The sequence below is a fragment of the Zootoca vivipara genome, chromosome 2 (assembly GCF_963506605.1).
Source record: "Zootoca vivipara chromosome 2, rZooViv1.1, whole genome shotgun sequence".
Lineage (NCBI taxonomy): Eukaryota > Metazoa > Chordata > Lepidosauria > Squamata > Lacertidae > Zootoca > Zootoca vivipara.
In genome coordinates this window covers 46070773-46090990 of record NC_083277.1, presented here as the reverse complement: position 1 = coordinate 46090990, position 20218 = coordinate 46070773, and positions in this window count along the sequence as shown.

Genomic DNA, 20218 nt, shown 5'->3' with positions numbered 1-20218 from the left:
AACAATAAGAAAGGGGAGGGGGAGGTGTGTGGATGTTACACATAACACTCAAGGACAGTAGGAGGTTTGGAGCTGTTGGTAGAGTGGGATCAAACAGAGCAGAAAGCTTGGTTTGACGGGGGGCTGAAGTCTGCAGAACAAGGGGCACGAAGGCCAAGAAGGTGGTGGAGAGGACAGCGGCTTGAGTTTCACATGCTGGTTTGATTTAAACGTCCAGATCTTTGACTGAAGGCCTTTTGTACATAATGGACTAGAAATGCAATAGGCAGGATAAAATGGAGAACATGGGTGTCCTTATGCTTAGCATCCTGAGATGGTTATCCATTTAAACATGAAATAAACCACGCCATTGCTTCCCAAGTAATTTCTAAGGGTTGTTTTGATTTTATTGTGAGCAAAGGATAAGCACAAGGCAAAATATGAACTGTTATTATCACTACTTACTTATTAATATTCCTTCAATTGCCTTCAATTGCAAATCAAGTTGTGCATTTCAATGGGAGATATTTTGTCCATAAATTCCATTCATTCATTCATTCATTCATTCATTCATTCATTCATTCAATAAATACATTTATATACATGGTTCTCTTCCTCCCTATTTTATCCTCACAACAGCCCTTAACAAGTGGTTCTAAAAGGGCAATTTGAAAGTAGCCTATGGTACGTCTTTAGCCTGGCCTATCTCTCAGGGCTGATACAAAGTTAAAGGAGGAGGATTGCCTATTGCCCAGAGCTAAGTGGAGGAAGTGGGTGAGAATATAAAAGAAATAAGAGCAGAGAAAGCTGGAAGCAGAGACGATATGAGAGGGGCATGAGATTGACAGAGAAGGGACAAAGAACAGAGGACGTGAAGAGGGAGCAGCACGAGAGGAGGCTTGGAACAGTCAGGGCACACTCGAAGCAGACAGCGCTTACTTTCTCTTGCACACACACACAAAAGGCAGTCACCAGTGCTGACCACACCTTTCCCACCATTGTGTTTGTGACCCACTGGTGCACCGGTGCCTCTCAACTGTGTCTGTCACTGTTGGCAGTCAAGAACTGTCCTCCTGCTGCTGCCTCCAGTCTCATGAATCTCCCTCAGCTCCCTGTCTTGAGCTAGTTTGAGAATCCTGGTCCAGGCTCCCTCCTCTTTCCCAACAGCTAACTGGGCTGCTCATCCCAAAGTGGAAGGCATTGAGAGCCAGAGAGCTAGGAAGGGCTGACTGGGCTTGGCAAGAATGAGACGGGAGGAGGGCAGCCATTTTAAGCTTTTGCATGGGCACTCATGCATACATGTACAATGCATGCAGATGCAAAATTAACATTTTGTTTGCTATTTGCAGTTTAAATGTTTGTGTGTGTGTGTGTATGTGTGGATCAGGCATCCCCAAACTTCAGCCCTCCAGATGTTTTGGACTACAATTCCCATCTTCCCTGACCACTGGTCCTGTTAGCTAGGGATCATGGGAGTTGTGGGCCAAAACATCTGGAGGGCCGCAGTTTGGGGATGCCTGGTATAGATATATATATCTTTCCCACTTTTGACAGCTGGCCGTCCTCTGGCAGCTAGCTCAGATGCCCCCAAGCCAACAATTCTATTTACAGTTCCTGTCATAAATGCCTAGGGAAACTGCCTATATAATAAACACATAAAAACCCCTGAGTTTATTGAATGTACATTTAAATGTTTGACTGTTGGAAGACAGAAAGTTATATGAAGAATGGCCTAGAAGCAAAGCATTGGAGCTTTTTAATTTCAGGCCCTCGTGATGCATAAATACACCATTAAAAACCTAATAAACCCACCTTCTCTTATAAATTCCACAATATCATAATTCTTCCAGTGCCTAAAGTTGTCTTTTCAAAGCGCAGCTCATGGCTGCAGCCACAACATATTTTCCAAAGGTTAGCTTTCCAATTATAATCCAAAATTTGAAGTCCATATCCCCACCCCTACCCCTGTTATACTCCTTGTTAAAACCACATTTTTGCTAATTTCATACAGATACCATTTAGCTGAGGTAGGTGGCATTCTGGGCACAGTAACAGGCACCTTAATGTCAGCAGTTATGCAGTCACCGAAACTACCGATTTCCTATCATGTGAAAAAATAAATCTTTCCCATCCTCACATTATATGAAAGTGGAACCAGAATCCAGACAGTAAGTAGGAAAGGATGGCAATTTTTAGATGCAATTTATACACTTCAGCTTGATCTTCGGTTACTTCTTAATGTCTGAAAGAAATATATTTCCCACATTCTTCAAACGGAGAGGTTCTGATAATGTTTTGGCAGTAAAGCAGAACTGACTCCCTGAGGCAGGGGCGCCATGTCACCCTCAGGATTGTGGGTGCCCGCTGCTGCAACACGGACATTGCGACAGCCAGCAGTTCCTTTTCCTCCTCCTCTCCATGGCCAGTGGGGCACCCTTTTCCATGGGGAGGGGCTTGGACTCAGAGGCAGCGAGACTCTGCCTCCGCATCCTAGCCCCCCACCCGAAAAAGGTGCCTCGCTGGCTGGCTGCAGAGGGTGGAGCAGAACTGCTTCTCTCTTAGAGACAGCCCAGCAGCTGCCTGCTGGCTTTTCTCATTGTCTTTGTGGATGCCTGGGTCCCATAATTATATCATTATGGGTGCCCAAGCACCCACGGCCCCCTGGAGTTGGCTCCTATGCCCTGAGGTACTCAGCTTGCTGTCAGTCTGTTTTATTTTATTTACCATATTTTTCTGTGCATAAGACTAGGTCCCCCCCCCAAAAAATGTCAAAAATCAGTGGGCATCTTATACACGGATAGTGCTGAGGGTGGACTGGCGATTGGGGGGTGTCTTATACATGGGGCGCCTTATAGACGGAAAAATACGATACTTATTTTTAAAAGATGCATAAACCACTAACATCAATAAATATCAGAGTGGTGTATAGCAAACCAGAAATAATGATAAACTATACATCAAAAATAATACAATTAAAATAACAGTAAATCTTCTTCTTCTTCTTCTTCTTCTTCTTCTTCTTCTTCTTCTTCTTCTTCTTCTTCTTCTTCTTCTCCTTCTCCTTCTCCTTCTCCTTCTCCTTCTCCTTCTCCTTCTCCTTCTCCTTCTCCTTCTCCTTCTTCTTCTTCTTCTTCTTCTTCTTCTTCTTCTTCTTCTTCTTCTTCTTCAACACCTATTTATTACACTTGCACATTAAATGCAAAATAATAAATTAGTTTTAAAACAAAATCAAATTCATTTTATTGTTTTATCTTCTTGTAAACCACTTTGAGGTCTTTTGCAATCAAGCAGTGTATAAACTGGCTGAAAGAGTTTAGGTCGTCTGGCATTGAGGCTAGCTATACTGTTATTGCAGCTTTCTTAGTCAAAGGTTCTGGTGAGTGCCAATTCTAAAGCATCTACTATTTGAAGCGAAGATTGACAAGCTAGTGCCATAGCCTCCTGGGATGGAGTGCAAGATATTGGCAAGATTGGCACCAAAGTTCTGGCACCCGTTGCAGAAACTTCATGCTTCCTTAATATGCTGCAAAGCTCCAATTCCAGCCAGTGAGTTGCTGTATGATTAATTCTAGGAAATAACAGTGGCAAACTGTACAATAAAGTTCTAGATTGAGCTTACTTTTCAACAGATCCTAACCATTAACTTAAAAGGTTAAGTGGAAGAAGATTTAAACTACTAAGTAATTTCTGCATCAATGATATTCAAACTGCTTGAGCACCACCCCACTAGACAGAAGAGAATAATTTTCTTAAGAACATATTCATTCTTACAACATCTCAACCCTAGTGGTAAATCACTTTGTACTTTCTTTTCCATCTGTGTAACCATACTACTGTAACCAAATTCCTTCAGTAGCACCTTAAAGACCAACAAAGTTTTTATTTTGGTATGAGCTTTCGTGTGCATGCACACTTCTTCAGATAAACTGAAACAGAAGTAACCAGACCCTTATGTATACCTAGAGAGAACCTTTGAGATCTTGTATAGAATGTCCTAGGAGATTGAAGTGTTCTCCTACTGGTTTCTCCGTCTTGTGATTCCTGATGTCAGATTTATGTCCATTTATCCTTTGGCGTAGGGTTTGGCCTGTTTGTCCAATATAGAGAGCTGAAGGGCACTGTTGGCATTTGATGGCATACACAATGTTAGAGGATGAGCAATTAAATAGTCCTGAGATGGTATGTTGGATGTTGTTGGGGCCAGTAATGGTGTTGTCCGGGTGTATGTGACAGCCAAGTTGGCATCTGGGTTTATTGCAGGCTCTGGTACCAGTGTCCATGTTAAGTCTGGTGGTTGTATTATTGTGGGTGAGGAGTTGTTTAAGATTGGATGGCTGTCTGTAGGCAATGAAAGGTCTTCCTCCCAGAGCTTGAGAAAGAGAGCTGTCATTGTCCAGGAGAGGTTGTAGATCTCTGATGATGCGTTGTACTGTTTTAACTTGGGAGCTGTATGTGATAACTAGTGGTGTTCTGTTATTTTCTTTTTTGGGTCTGTCTTGCAGCAGGTTCTCTCTAGGTATACATAAGGGTCTGGTTACTTCTGTTTCAGTATATCTGAAGAAGTGTGCATGCACACGAAAGCTCATACCAAAATAAAAACTTTGTTGGTCTTTAAGGCAGGGGTTCCCAACAAAATTTTCTCGAGGACCCCTCGTCGAGCCGCTATTGTGACAAGGACCCCCATTAATTCCTAATCCTAAATCAAATTCCTAATTCCTAATCAAATTTTTCCAGTAAGCTTAACACTGATCTTGGAAGGGTTAGGTTCAAGGGACGCCGACGATTTAGGTTCAATGGACACTGACAAGATCGGTTCGAGAGTCACTGACTTACTTGCTTGAACATCAAATGCATTATCTTCCTCTTCATCTGTAGGCCTTTGTCGTTTTAACGAACCACTTTTTAACCAACGGTCCATTTTTAACTACACGAACTGTAGCTTCCGCGAAAAACAACGCTTTGTTTACAAACACTACTGTTTTGCAAAGAGGCAGCGCACGCCAGGGAGGAGGGAGGGGAATGGAGAAGACAGGGTACCTGCGCAGTAGCGCACAAATGAAGCCGACGCGCGCAAAGCATCTTGGGGAGGTGAGCATTAGTAGAATGCGCACGCTGCCTCTTTGCAAAACAGTAGTGTTTGTAAAGCGCCACCTAACGGCAAACAGCAGAACTACTGCCTCTATCTAATTCTAGTTTTGCGCTAGACTCTGCTCATGCAGGAAGCGGCCAAAACAAAAAATCTGTTATCATACGAAATATATTTAATATATTTTTTATTCTAATAGCATCTTGCGGACCCCTCTGGCATAGCTCGCGGACCCCTGGGGGTCCGCGGACCACCTGTTGGGAACCACTGCTTTAAGGTGCTACTGAAGGAATATATATTATGTGGTGTGGATGAGAGCCATTGAAGCAATGAATGCTTCTCTTCCCATCCTGTAAGTGGGAATCAGATGCTACAGCCTTGGCTAAAATCAGTTGTCACTACAATCAAATTACAGCAAAATGGTATTTAAATGCTTGCAACACCACCCTCATGGAGTCCATGCGAGATCAGTTTCCTGCTAACCTGAAAAGCTAAACAAACAGTGGACTATTGGGAGGGGAATGCTTCAAATGGCAGAGGCATGTGGGTGAACTAGTGTAGAGGAAAAAGTGACAAAAGAGTGTTGAAAAGCGGGTTAAATAAAAACTTCTCCCCAGAAGGGTGAACTCCAGGCGAACAAAAGGATAAAGCCCCAAGAGCAGCTGTGAAGACAAACTTCATGAGCAAAATGGAACGGAGGCTTACCTCTTTTTGTAGAGCTGACAGTTTATGAGTTAATTGTTTCCCCCCAGAAATTTTAACACCTATACTGGTTTTAAGGCACCTCTCTCAACGAATAGGTCCATATGAGCAAACACAGGTGTAAATGTGTGGGTAGGAATAGCCTGACAATCATGGGAGATAATTAGAATTGTAACCTCTCTTCCTAGTTGGACTCTTCCATCCAAGATGTTAAGGCTTTCTGTTGAGTCTCCAATAATGTTGAAGACGGGTCACTTCACCACCTGTTGGTTAGGTAAATATCAACTCAAGTCACACTTGTCTGTCTCCCTCCCTCTGGCCTGATGTGTCAGCATCGCACGCCTGAGATAACAGAGAAAATGAAACGACAGCTGTGTTATTTAGATGTGAATGGAACCATTTTTGGAGATAATTATTTTACTACTAATGGATATACGGTAGATATGCTAATAGGAACAGAGGTGGCTAACCCGTGGGCCCCCAGATGTTTTGGACTCCAGCTCCCATCAGCCCCAGCCAGTGAGGTCAGTGATCAGGGATGATGGGAGTTGTAGTCCAACAGCACCTGCTGGGTACAGCATTGGCCTTACCGTTTTAAATGTAAGAAACAGCTTTTACAATGAGGGCGTGGGGGAAACCTTTTTCAGACAGCTAGGTTGTATGTGTAAAGAACGTACATGAATGTTATATAAGAGGCCAGATTCAAAACCTGACATGGACATCTAAATAAAGCCAGGCCCTCTTGAAGAGTTAGAGATGCCCAGGCCAGTTCTGGCTTTTGAAGCCTCAGATGTAATAAATGCAGCCATGACACATAAAAGCAAAATAAAGCAGAGAAGGAGAAGAAGAGTGGAACATAAATCATTTTTTAAAAAAATAAAATAAAAATAAAAGTGGTTTTTCTAGCTGTTTTCTGTGCAAACGCACTAGTTATTGAAGAAAGATCTTTCATGCAGTACCATTATTGATGATAGGTAAAGGGTAAAGGGACCCCTGACAATTAGGTCCAGTCATGACCGACTCTGGGGTTGCGGCGCTCATCTCACGGTATTGGCCAAGGGAGCCAGCGTACAGCTTCCAGGTCATGTGGCCAGCATGACAAAGCTGCTTCTGGCAAACCAGAGCAGTGCACGGAAACACCGTTTACCTTCCCGCCGGAGCGGTACCTATTTATCTACTTGCACTTTGACATGCTTTCGAACTGCTAGGTTGGCAGTTGATAATAATAAGCAATGAAAAACACTATACAGTACGAGTTAACAAAAAAAACCTCACAAATCACAACTCTTATTTTGCTTGAATTTACCCCAAATTCATTAAATTAATAACAGTCCAAATCTGAGGACCCTTTGAGGCACAAGGTCAAATGGCTCTCCTTAACCCACACACCACCACCACCCAGTCCTTGAATATTAGCCAGTAATATTAGGAAAAATATCGTGCAAGGTATGAGATCACTTTTGAGCAATCAGCTAGTCTTATTGCAAACATCAGACAAACATTATCAAATTTCAAAGAGGGATGTGCTCTTAGCACTGCTGTCATTAATGTTGCTCCCTGTAAACATTTCAAGAATATGCCACCACCACCAGCCTGTCAGTAATGCTCCTCCGTCGCATAATCACCAATTGTTCTTTCTGCAACTGAAATGGTACAAACTGTACTACCTTCCTTTCTAGCCCTGTCTTTGTCACACTATCTGAAAACAGAGACACATTTCTGAGCTTTAAAAATCAAACAAAATATATATAAATTTTTTTACCTTCATAACTGTTTGAGAGAACACATAGGAGCATCTATGGCTTTTGGTATGCGTGCTTAAGAGACCACAATGACAGCATTTCAGTTGTGTGTGTAGACCTTTTAACCACCCCCTGAAATAAATTCAGACAAGACTCAAATTTTGGGTTTGGTTTTTGGCAGAATTTAGGCCACAACTTTATTGATTACAATCAAGTGAGTGGTTGCATAGGCTCTCGTTCGACTAGCTCCCTGCACCCTTGCAGGTAACACTGACCCTGGGCACCAACCATAGGTCAGCTTCAGGTGAACACCTGGGACAGTTGCAAGCAGGAGCCCTGCTAGGCCTCCACTCAGATGAGCCCTGGACTCAGGCTCAGGGCACAACCCCTCACAGGGAAGACAAACCATGAGTCCGTGGATTCCTTTAGCGAAATACCCAACGCATAGGGACGACGAGACCGTTCTCTCATCCCTATCACCTGAACCATAGCCTATCCGCAACCTTACAAGTTGTGAGAATTTGCTACGCGGCAGGCGAAACCCAAGTGGTACCAGCCAATCACGTAGAGGGGAAAATTTCTGCCATGCCCCTGTCTCAACGACATCCAACAGACGACAGCATAGCAAGATCAAGTGCAAGCCCTAAATATAGGGAGAGGTGGGCGGGTGTTCCGATGCACAGAGCCCAAAAGAGGAAGCACAGGATTCTTTCTGTTTTTTCACCTTCTAGGGACAGAAGCCTGTTCAGTGCATCAACATCACAGCCTAAGAAACTCTCACTCCCTCAGTACAATGGTTGGCCTATCTTTGTTCCTTAACTCTGTACTTAATAGTGCTTTTCTTGTTTGTTACTGAACTGAGAAAAGCTAGGCTTGATGTCCTTCAAAGTGCATGGCAATGTACTATGCTGGGGTCAAAGAGAGGTTCACATTATTACTACATAAAACATATATTTAGATTTCAGATATTTTCCATATCGTGCCTCATTATTTAATCTATAGGAGAATATTTTGGTACATTTATGGAAGAAACAGCAGACATTTCTTTTGCTTAAATGTATTTTTCTGGGGGGGGGGACACCCCTTCCTACATAAATAGGCTCTTCAGTCATCTGAGAGCCAATGCACACATTAAGGCTATTAGGTAGAGGTTGTCACTTTCAATCATTCCACTTATTGGCTGGTTCCCCGTGGCAAACAATTTGTGTGCTGCAGTTCACAAAACCGATTGGCTGTTTCCTTATGATGTGGACAAAGTGGCCAGTTCTGCATTCTAAACTACTCCACCACAGAAGTGACACTGAAGTAGCACACAATATCTCTTGGCAGAATTCGGCTCCTTTTAAAAACAGCAACAGCATCAAGTTGCTGCCTAAGAACTTGTGACATGTCAGATATTTTCAAATTTATTTTTAATGATGCTGCAACCCATATGTGGAAATTCTGAGAGCTTTCCCTACCATTTATTTATTTAACCCCACATTATTCAGGCAAAGTCATTCTGCAGGCATGGAAAAATCAATTAATTCCGGGGATTTATGATTGCTCCATATTTCGTCTTCTGTCTGAACCCTTTTGATCATTTTATTTGTTTTATGATACTTATAATTTTGCTTTGTTTATATTAGCTATCTTAGGCGCTGCTTTACATGTCTGAGTTAGTCCCCACTGAGTTCAATGGGGCTTACTACTTGGTAAGTGGGTGCAGGATTGCAGCCTCAGGATCTATAAGAGGAGGCTGAAAGGAATAATCAAGGATAGCTAGTTTCCATGTTTCTGCTTCTGTAATGAAGGACCAGCAGATTGCTCCAATAAAATCAAGTAATTTGAAAACCTAAGGCTTGTTTTTTTCAGTGTATCACAAATTAAAATGGGGAGGGGGGGGGTGAGCGAACACACTTCTATTTGATTAGCCTTTACTAAAACAACACTTCAGTTCCTGTGTATCACAACCCTGAATTTAATGAAACTTTTGTGTTTATGCTTGAATGTCATCTGCATGCATGCTAGAAGATCAAGCACTTTCAAGTACTTTGGGAAAGCGAGTGTTAGTGTTTATTTTTTATTTTAATATTTACAGTCAGGGTCGTAGATTAAAACAAAATGTCCACAGGCCGTACCGCATTTTTAAAAGTCAGGCATTGCTGAACTGGCTTTCAAGTCACAACCATATGGACCTGCCTTTTTCCTATTCTTCTTTCACAGAGAGCAGCAGGAAATTCTAGCATTACATGAGTGGAATTTAAAATGTTGCTAATGTACTTAACAATTCTCTTATCCCAAGAAGTATGACGGTGCTTTATAAAAATGTGATTACAACAATTCAGCAGATGGTAGACACTAAGGGTGAGTTCTACAGAAAATGAGCCATATTTGTAGTGAATTAATAATGGTTTAGAACTTTCTCATAAATAGATGAAATCCATTTGTAAAATGTCAGCTTTGCCAGACGATTTCCTGAAACCGCAAAGCAAAGCAACAATAAACACCGCCAGTTAGTTCAGCCTAATCTACTCCATTTTTAAAAAAAGGTCCTTAAAAGGATTACTGTAATTTTTCAAGCTTGAAAAAAGCAGACTGGCCGTTTCATTTGCACTATGCATGTTGGGTTTCCCTTTTTCTGACAGCCATTCCTTTCCACTTGATGGAATTATGTGTTTTCATACTTCAGTGTAACAAACTTCCAAATAATTTATATTTAACTTTATGCTCAACTTGGGATTTCTCATTGACCTTATGTCATAGAGTTATTTCACACCAGTGAGTGGAAAATGTATTAATCTGGTCAGGTGAAACAACAGTCGAAAAACCTTTAGGGAAGGCTTCACAGCTAGTTTAGCAACATAGGCTGAATTAATCAAATAATATAAAAGAAATGAATATGTGGAAGTCATACATGGCAAGTGTCCCTATTTTTCATGGCAAGTCCTGGAATTACAAAAGCCATTGCGGCTTCTGATTTGATCCTGGAATGTCCCTATTTTCCCCCACCAGTGCTGCTGTCACTAAGCTTGGGGGGGGGGAGGAGGCAGCGCTTGTTCTGAGTGGCGGCAGTGGCAACAGCGGCAGTGAGGAAGCAACCTATTGCCTCTCTATGGCTTCTCCATGACCACCACTGCTGGCTTCCTCCCTTGGACAGCTCATAGTGGCTGCTGGAGAGCGGGTGAAGAGGCTACCACCAAGAAGCCCGAGCCTCGTGTGACACGCTGGCCCTGAGGTGCAGGCAGAGGGCAGGCCCGCCCTGGATGGGAAGAAAGGGGGAGAAGAGAAGAGCACAAGGGTTCTTGGTTTATTAAAAAATGTTTTGTGCATCCGTGTCTAATCTTGCCCCTTTCTAAAATCTATTTATTGGTGTGTGTGATTCTCTTTTTGTAAATCTACCAAAGAATAAAATCAAATCGGGATTAAGGGGTTTTCTCAGGGAGGTGGAGGGTTTGTGTACTTTGTCCCATTGGAGTAGTGGTGGTGGAAATGCTCTGCAGGAAGGGGGGGGGGACACAAAAATGAGAAGTCAGATGTGGGTGGGAGTCAGAAATGTTCCTATTCTCATATCTGAGGAATGTTGGAGTTTATGGGAGGTTATGTTTCTGTTTTTGTCATTGGGTTGTGTTACAGTATAGCTGTCAGGGGCTGGACTGAAGAAGAATGGTGGAGGCCGCCCTCACAAACCTTCCCGAGAAGAGGAGGACAGTATAGATTTACAACGGTGGTTTGCAGAATGTCATGACTCTGAGACAGAAGAAGGACAGAGCTGGGAGATAATGGAAGGGGAGGAGGGCGAAGCAGCAGAGCCAGAACAGCTGGCTGACACATTATCATTAGAAAGCATTCCTGACCCCCCTTCTCATAGAAACAGGAGGGCTGCGAAAGTGGGAGAACAGAAAGCAAACAGACAAAGGGTCTTTGCAGCAACCGTATAAGGGGTGGAGCTGCTGATGACTGCGAGTAAAAGGGGGAGGAGATTACTTGAAGCAACATCACTGCTGCAATGTAGAGGCACTTTTCACAGCCCCTCTCTGTGAATATTGAATAAAGGACTTGGTAAGAACTCTTCTTGTTATCTACTCTTTGGCTCCCCACTGTGGGAGGGATCATATTCCCTGAAGCCTGACAATTTCCCTGAAGCTTCTGCAGCCAATCAGAAGCTGCACCTTGGTTTTCCAATGGTTTCGGGAGTTGAACGGATTCCCGGAATGGATTAAGTTTGAGAACCAAGGTAACACTATATCAGAGATCTGTTTTACGTCTGTTGAGTTTAGCTCTCCCAGTTTTCCAAACTCTTTCCACATTCTTCACTGATGGAATGTGTAATATACCTGATCAATTGCTTAGTCAAATGATCAGGGAATAATGTGTGGTAAACGGAGATCTGAGGCTGCTGTCATAATCTGGTAGAAAATTAAAGGAGCTTGGGTTCAGCAGAGGGTTTTATGAATGAAAGTGGGACAAAGATGGTTTTGTGCATATTCCTCTCCCAACCTCCCTCAATCCACTTCCCAGTTGTTCAGGAGGTACCTCAACAATGTGTCCTTCGGACCAAACTATTGTTTGTACCCAAGGACCCAATACCATTGAAATTAGTGGAACAAGTTAAGTATAACCCACTTCTATGTTTTCTGCACTAGGACAACTTATTTCATCACAGGCTGCATTGATTATTCCAGAATTGTGAGGGTGGAAAGGATGCGGTAGGCATTTCAAAAGTTAGCTTTTCACACAAAAATAAAAAGTAATCTTGAGAAAAGCCATCATTTGCAAAGAAAAAAGAAGAGAAAAGAAAAGAAAAGAAAAAGAAAAAGAAGAAAGAAAGAAGAGAGCTTGTCTTTTACTTTAGCAGGTTTTTATTGTATAATTGCAGCTGCTGCATTAAAATATGGATGTTGTTTTCCTTTAGAATCTTTACAGCCACTTGCATTATCTTACGTTCCTTGTTTCCCATGTTGTCCCATGAGGACAGTGTTGATACAGCATGGTTTTATTTTGGAAGGCTATTAAAACATAACGCTAAGTATTGCACCACAGTATTTTAATAGTAACCCCCCTATTAAAATTCTTTCAGATCCATTAAAATGGTTCATGCATGCAATTACCATTAACACAGAATGATAGGGTGACTGTGGTAAGACAGAATGTGTAGAACCTTACAAGAGCCCATTTACAGAAGCCAAAGCTGTAGCCTGGGCTGTTTATTGCTAGCGGTGTCAAATGATTGGTGAGTCCAAATGCTTGCTATTTTCACCCACCCACCCACCTTGATTAATGTTGAGTATGGAGGGCATCTTCAGAATACAGGCTCCTTGATCTTTTCATAGCAGCTAGTAGCAGCAGGGCATGAGAAATTACAGCACTATAACTCCCTCTCCCCACCCAAAGGCATATGTTTGACTTTCTGCCCAGCTTTACTAAATAGAGAAGCTTAAGAGAGAGTGTAAAAATACATTTCCTCCTGAAAATAGGTCACAATGACCTCGGTCAAGGCATACACACACAATTTCTATACCATTTAAAATGGTTTAAAAGCCTATGGGACAGATTCCAGTAAGTTGTTGTGCTAGTGGACTTTCCTCCTTGCCATTCCCTTGTGCCCTCTCATGCCCTCCCCAAATCTGTTGGGTGGGGGAGCAGCGCTCAGAAAAATAACATTGCCTGGGAGAGGGGACAGCATTCCATCTGGCAGCAGAAATGTTTGCCCTGAGGGAATCATAGAATCATAGAGTTGGAAGAGACCACAAGGGCCATCCAGTCGAACTCCCTGCCAAGCAAGAAACACCATCAAAGCATTCTTGACATATGCCTGTCAAGCCTCTGCTTAAAGACCTCCAAAGAAGGAGACTCCACCACACTCCTTGGTAGCAAATTCCACTGCCGAACAGCTCTTACTGTCAGGAAGTTCTTCCTAATGTTTAGGTGGAATTGTCTTTCTTGTAGTTTGAATCCATTGCTCCATGTCCGCTTCTCTGAAGCAGCAGGAAACAACCTTTCTCCCTCCTCTATATGACATCCTTTTATATATTTGAACATGGCTATCATATCACCCCTTAACCTTCTCTTCTCCAGGCTAAACATACCCAGCTCCCTAAGCCGTTTCTCATAAGGCATCGTTTCCAGGCCTTTGACCATTTTGGTTGCCCTCTTCTGGACACGTTCCAGCTTGTCAGTATCCTTCTTGAACTGTGGTGCCCAGAACTGGACACAGTACTCCAGGCGAGGTCTGACCAGAGCAGAATACAGTGGTACTATTACTTCCCTTGATCTAGATGCTATACTCCTATTCATGCAGCCCAGAATTGCATTGGCTTTTTTAGCTGCTGCATCACACTGCTGACTCATGTCAAGTTTGTGGTCTACCAAGACTCCTAGATCCTTTTCACATGTACTGCTCTCAAGCCAGGTGTCTCCCATCCTGTATTTGTGCCTTTCATTTTTTGTGCCCAAGTGTAGTACTTTACATTTCTCCTTGTTAAAATGCATCTTGTTTGCTTTGGCCCAGTTGTCTAATTTGTTAAGGTCATTTTGAAGTGTGATCCTGTCCTCTGGGGTATTAGCCACCCCTCCCAATTTGGTGTCATCTGGAATGATCTGCGGAAGCAGCGACCCTCCAGAGATGGCTGCCCTTCAACTCCCTTCAGTTTGAGGCCCTATGGTCTACGGTATGGAAGATGTGTGCCATAGTCCAAGAATGTCTGGGAAGGCCACAGCTTCCCCACCCCTGAGGCAGACAGTTAACAGACCAAGATATTAGTTTTCTTTCTATATTTGGGTATGTCAACTTGAGCAAAGGCTAGAGCTGAGTAATAAAGCCTGGCCTTCCATGCAGCAGGTATGAAAGACTTTGGCCTGAGTGAGACCATGAAGAACTAATAATTCTGGGCCAGGTAGCCAAATAGCCTAACCTGGTGTAAGGCCAGTTTCCTCGTGGGGAGCGGGCATGCAATACAAATTCCCTCAGAAAATCTAAAAAGGAAAGAAACTGCAGAATGCCAACGTCCCAGAACCTTAGCTCTGAACTGATTGTGCCAATCGTTGAATGTAGGGAGGTGCAGGATAGCAGGCTCCACTCTTCTACCTGCCCATGTTCACTGAACACCTGAAGTGATTCCAAGCTGGTGACCCAGAGAGCTCTGTCTACACGATCAGGATCTTGATCGTGTGCAGAGCATACACTAGGCACAGGGTTTCCATTCAGACGTTCAATGAATGTACATAAGGGATTAATCCTGTTGCCCCTCCCCCATTTGTGGAATGCTCTCCCCAGGGAGGTTCGCCTGGTGCCTTTATTATATACTTTTAGGCACCAGGAGAAAACATTCCTCTTCAACCTGGCCTTTGGCTGATTAATATCCTATAGCCTTTTAAACGTATCTGTGGGAAGGGGGGTTATTTTGATGTTGCCTTCATTATTTACTTGTGTGCATTTGGTTTAATTATTTACTGGGGTGTCTTGATGAAGGGCAGTATATACATTTAATAAATAATGATGATTTGCATTCATTCATTGTGTTATCTGAATGCCTGATTCAGACGTTTGTCCACATATTATATTTCCTTTACAGGTGTACTAAAGTGGCGTTCTGCCTAATTAGATTCATGCACTCCGAAAGTGCCTGCTAGTAATATGTTTGGGTTTGGCTGCATTTAATGAATATTTCCTCTTTCAAAGACTTCATTGGGAATCACAGAGCATAGTTGTTTTATATAGTCAAGGCTCTTGCCCCGGGAGACCCAAGTTTTAATCTAGCATTGATGGCCTTGGCTGCAAATACATTCCCCCTGGACATTTGCCATATTGCACCACTAAAGAGCTTGGCGTGAACAAGTAGCCTTTGCATAAGCAAGGCCACTAACATCCCTGGAATAGTGTTGAATTTGTGGGTATGGAAAGCTTTCAAAGTATAGCAACTCCTTACATGCAGCAGACTTGATTTTTACATCCCTAATAATGGTAAATCTAGCATAATATAGGCACTGAGTTTTCAGCCGAATGTGTAAATATGGCATGGTCACCACACTATTTTAACTGATTATTAACTTCCTACATAGTGAATTCAGCACTGAATATTGCCAGACATCTGTGGCCATTCTGTGCCTCTAATAAACACCCTTAGCAGATATAAATAGAAGCAGAGTTCATTACAAATAGGAGTTTATCTAGCTAGGAAAGATCATCTGCATGGGAAGTTTACACTAAACTCTGTGAAGTCTTATGGCTGGAATAGCTTTGGAGGAGCATCCAAAAGAAGAAGAAATCCGTTCATAAAGTAGACCTGTATTGTGTTTCAGTGCAAAAAAGCATCCTACATTAGCAAAGGAGACCAAGTGAAGTGGTTAAGTAAAGGTTACCCTGAGGCACCCTTTACTTACATGCTGACAAGCCAGGCATACATTCTTACTTTCACATTCATTACACACACACACACACACACACACACACACACACACACACACACACTTTAAAGGTGCAGCAGTCTTGACAATTCCCTCATTGAATGGCACACATGGATAATCCTATACATAAACTGAGATTTATATGCCTGTCTTCATGCTCTTCTCTCAACAACGAAGTTTCATTTATTATAACTCCAGGAATCAGAAATACCATAAATGATTACATAGTTTCCTTGAGCTTAGTTCATAGGTGTGAAAATAAAGTTCATTTAGTCATGGTTAGGTGACCAGCACAAAATGTAAAACGAAACAAAACCCAGAACTATTCACACCTACTTTTCTTTTTACCCAGAATAATCACAATAGTACCAACCATGGCTTTCTGGTCATGATTGTGATCATTACCACTACATCAGAAAGATTTACTGTACTTTAAAACAGTGTTTCTCAACCGCTGTTCTGCGGCACACTAGTGTGCCGCGAGACGCTGGCTGGTGTGCCGCGACGTGCGGCGACGAGAAGGGCGATTTTGCAGCTGCAAACTCCACCTCCCTGGGCGCCCTATTTCTTCGCCCCTTCTAGTTTCCACAGACCAATCAGCTTTCATTATTTCCATTTTCCCCATGCCTCACGTGACAGGATCATCCCAGAATCCTTTAGCCAAGATGGCAGCCCCCAGCAGCTAATAGTGCCTCACGTGTGTCTCTTTTTTGGAAAATCGAGCGGACTTCAAGTAGCTACTTTTAAAATATTCAATCTCCATCATTCAAAAGGTAGTTTGTTGCTAATTCACGGAGGCATGAAGACCAAATTGTCCTCTCACAAGTCCGAGAACACGCACAGGGTAAGATACGGGATGGCGGGGGTCGGGTGGGGTGGATCAGAAACCCGGATCTTTTAAGAACTCAGCAGTGCTGACCCGCCGGAAAGCAATATTTGGCAAGTGTTTCTTACAGTCATAATTATAATATAGGGCGGCACAGAGTTAATTTTTAACTTTTTTAATGGTGGTGTGCCTCGTGATTTTTTTCACGGAACAAGTGTGCCGTGGCCCAAAAAAGGTTGAGAAACACTGCTTTAAAAAGAGAGGTGTACTTTTTTTTTAAGTGTGCTCCATTCATTCCCTTCCATGCACACACACAGTTTTCTGCACAGAGAGGGAATCCTCATAGGCCAGACATCCCAACCTGGTGCCTCCCCAGACCTTGTTGAACTCCAAACTCCCACCAGCGTGGCCAATGGTCAGGGATGGTGGTATAACGAACTCTGGGAAGCAAGCAGCCTGGGAAGCAGCAACGACTCTCCTTCAGATTTATGTAAGTTGAATTACAAGAAGAACACATCCAGAGCACAGCCCTCCCACCTGCTCTCATTAACAGTAGTTGCTCAGTCTGACTTACCGTCCCTCCCCCCAAACAGGAAAAACACCAACACCCCACCTTTCTTCTCCTTCCCTTCCATTGTTCTCTGAGCTTCTCCCGTCTCCTAGTACGGGGACTGAATGGCTGGCCTGCCTCCTCCTCACTCCCAGAAGACACAGCCTCAGACTCTGGCTTATCTGATGGTTGCCTGGCAACACTCTGTCCAACTTCCAACTCTTCCTCTCCTTGGAAGCCAAGAGCTTCTTCCTTAGGAAGGAGGGGGGCTGGGCTGTCCTCTCTAAACTCTGAAAAAAACAGGTCTCATCTGCAGAGTTGGCCCCTTATTCGCTTAGCTCAATTTCTGAGGCTGACTCTTCTGCTGCACTCTGGGGGGCCATGTTCCTGACCCCTCTGCCTTCCGTTTACCTGCAGCCGCCAACCGCCGCTCCCAGCTGGACAAGTGCCTTACTGCGCGAGGAGGAGGCTGCTTCCTTTTCCTTCCCCCCCATGCTTCCCCCCTGCGACCAGCAGCAAGCGGGCGCCGCACACACACACACGCTCTCTCTCCCCCCCACCCCTCTGCCTACCGTTTCCCTCGCAGTCCTCAGAAGAATTGCAGCCTTCTCCTGGGCGCCCGCTACCCATCTGGGCTCAGCGGAGCGCCCCGATGAATGGTGGCCATGGGAGGGGCCAGCCAGCCCCCCCACGCGCCGCCGCCGCAGAAAGAGGCTGAATTGCGGCCTTTTCCTGGGCGCCCGCTGCCCAGCTGGGCTCGGCGGAGCGCCCCAACGAAGTGGCAGCCGTGGGAGGGGCCAGCCGCCCCCCCCCATGCGTCGCCGCTGCCGAAACAGGCCGAATGTTCTAGCGCCCATTTATTTAACGGGCTGAATGACACTAGTAATAATAATAATAATAATATACTATTTAATATTTATACCAGACTCTGACTCACAGAATACCCTCCTTTCTTGGGGGAGGATGTTATGAGCCAGGGGACTGGAAAAGAACTGGCTTGTGTGTGGAAAAATATGCGTGAGGTGAGAGGAGCAACAGAACATACTGTTGTTTTTCAATCTGCTGCAGCCGTCTTTCTAATTATATCTTTAGCACTATAGATCATGTGAGGAAAAAGCAAGGGAGGATGACAGCTCTGGTAGAGACCGGCATGAGGATGCTGCCTTTTGAGGAGAAAAGGACTACATTAATAAACACTTTGCTGTGAAGACTGCTCTGTTAGGGTGAGTGTGGCACTGCCTGACAAACCTCAGTCAGCCCACACCTGGGTGCCTTCGTATGTTCAACCACTCAGTCTCCTCTTCTTTCATCCCAGTGATGCATTTGTAGAACCTGGCAGGAAGGAGGATGGGAACAAAGTTGAATGAAATGGCTCCGCCTGCCATTGTCTCTGGCTCCACCCACTGTGGGCCTCACTGTCTTCCACCCTACTGCTCTCAATGCAACTAGCCACCACTGGTACTACAGGTCCTTCACAGGAAACACAAGTCATAATGAAGTGAGAAAATTATAGTACGTGAGTCAGTCGTTAGTGGATGGCGGGGTGGAGTGGAGGCACTTTCCTGAGCTCGCAGCTGGTGAGTCACTGCTGCTTACCGGGAGGAAGAGGAATGACAGGGTAGGGAGGATTGCGTAGTGCAAACGCAGCAGCTGAGCCAAGACGGTGGTCCTCCCAGTCTGGTCAACTGGGCCCTTCCCCACCTTGCCTCACTTCACTTCATCTCTCCAATCTGATATTTGACCTCTAGCCTGTCACTGCTTCTGCCCCTCTGTTGCACTCATCCAGTACCCGACTATTCTTCTGTTTACGATTGTGTTTCTGGCTCCTCTTGACATGTTGGTAACCTTCCACAAGCTAGGTCCAGGGCTTTCTGCTGTGATTAAATGCTAATAGTTGGGGCTGACACATCTCTCAATCTTGTTTTATCTTGGTTTCTCATTTTCCCAATCAAGTTCACTTCAATCACATTTCTGTATTGCATGGGGTTGGACTAAATGGCTCTCGTGGTCCTTTCCAACTCTACAATTCTATGATTATGAGGAAAATTCATCAAAATATTAGTGCATGTTGCTCCTAACATATACTTTTTTAAAATGCATGCTTGCTTTGTGTACACATTTTTGCAAGTATTTTTGTGTAATATGATGCATTTTGTGTTATTTTGACTTATACATAGATTTTTTTATGCACACAAACATTTTTTTGTGAGAATTGTACTGCAAAATTTGGAGATGTCTGAATTTTGAAAGGAATGATGCACCCGAGTTTATGCATCATTTCTGAGAGTGCAAAATAGTTAGATTGCATTAGAGTGCAAATTAAATCAATTTTCTTCCTCATCCCTAGTTGCTGGTGTGTGTGATGCTGCTTTATGCCCCTTTAGAATCTCTCTAGCATAGATAGATGGTTTCATAACAGAGAAAACTGGGAAAAATCAATCTGAAAAGCAGCTGAGGAGGAGCTGGTTCAGGTCTGTGAAATAGCACCTCACTTCGTATAAACTCCCATTGATCACGGGCTTGTATATGTATTAGGAAAGGTGCCATAATCTGTCCCATAATGGCAGACATTTTGGAAATCTCTCGTAATGGAATTAATATTAGGTTTACGGTCTCTTCCTGTTTTCTTTTTATCTCTCCAGCTTACTTCAATAAACCATTTTTCAAATAAACTGCTTCTCATCACCACCTTCCTAAGCGAAGCAGTAAGGCAGAATGCCGGGCATTATGCTATTGCACCTCTTTACGACGTAATGTTTGCACTAAAGCTGTCATGATTTTCAAAATTGAAATAGTGATTTAGTGTTCTGGCTTATTCCCAAAATTCTTTGTCACAACATTATTTATTTAAAAGCCGAATCAATTATTACCATTATAAAGCACTGGGTATTTATTTGTGCATGATGGGGAAGGGCACCGCTATGACCAAATGCTCCTGAGATTTATGA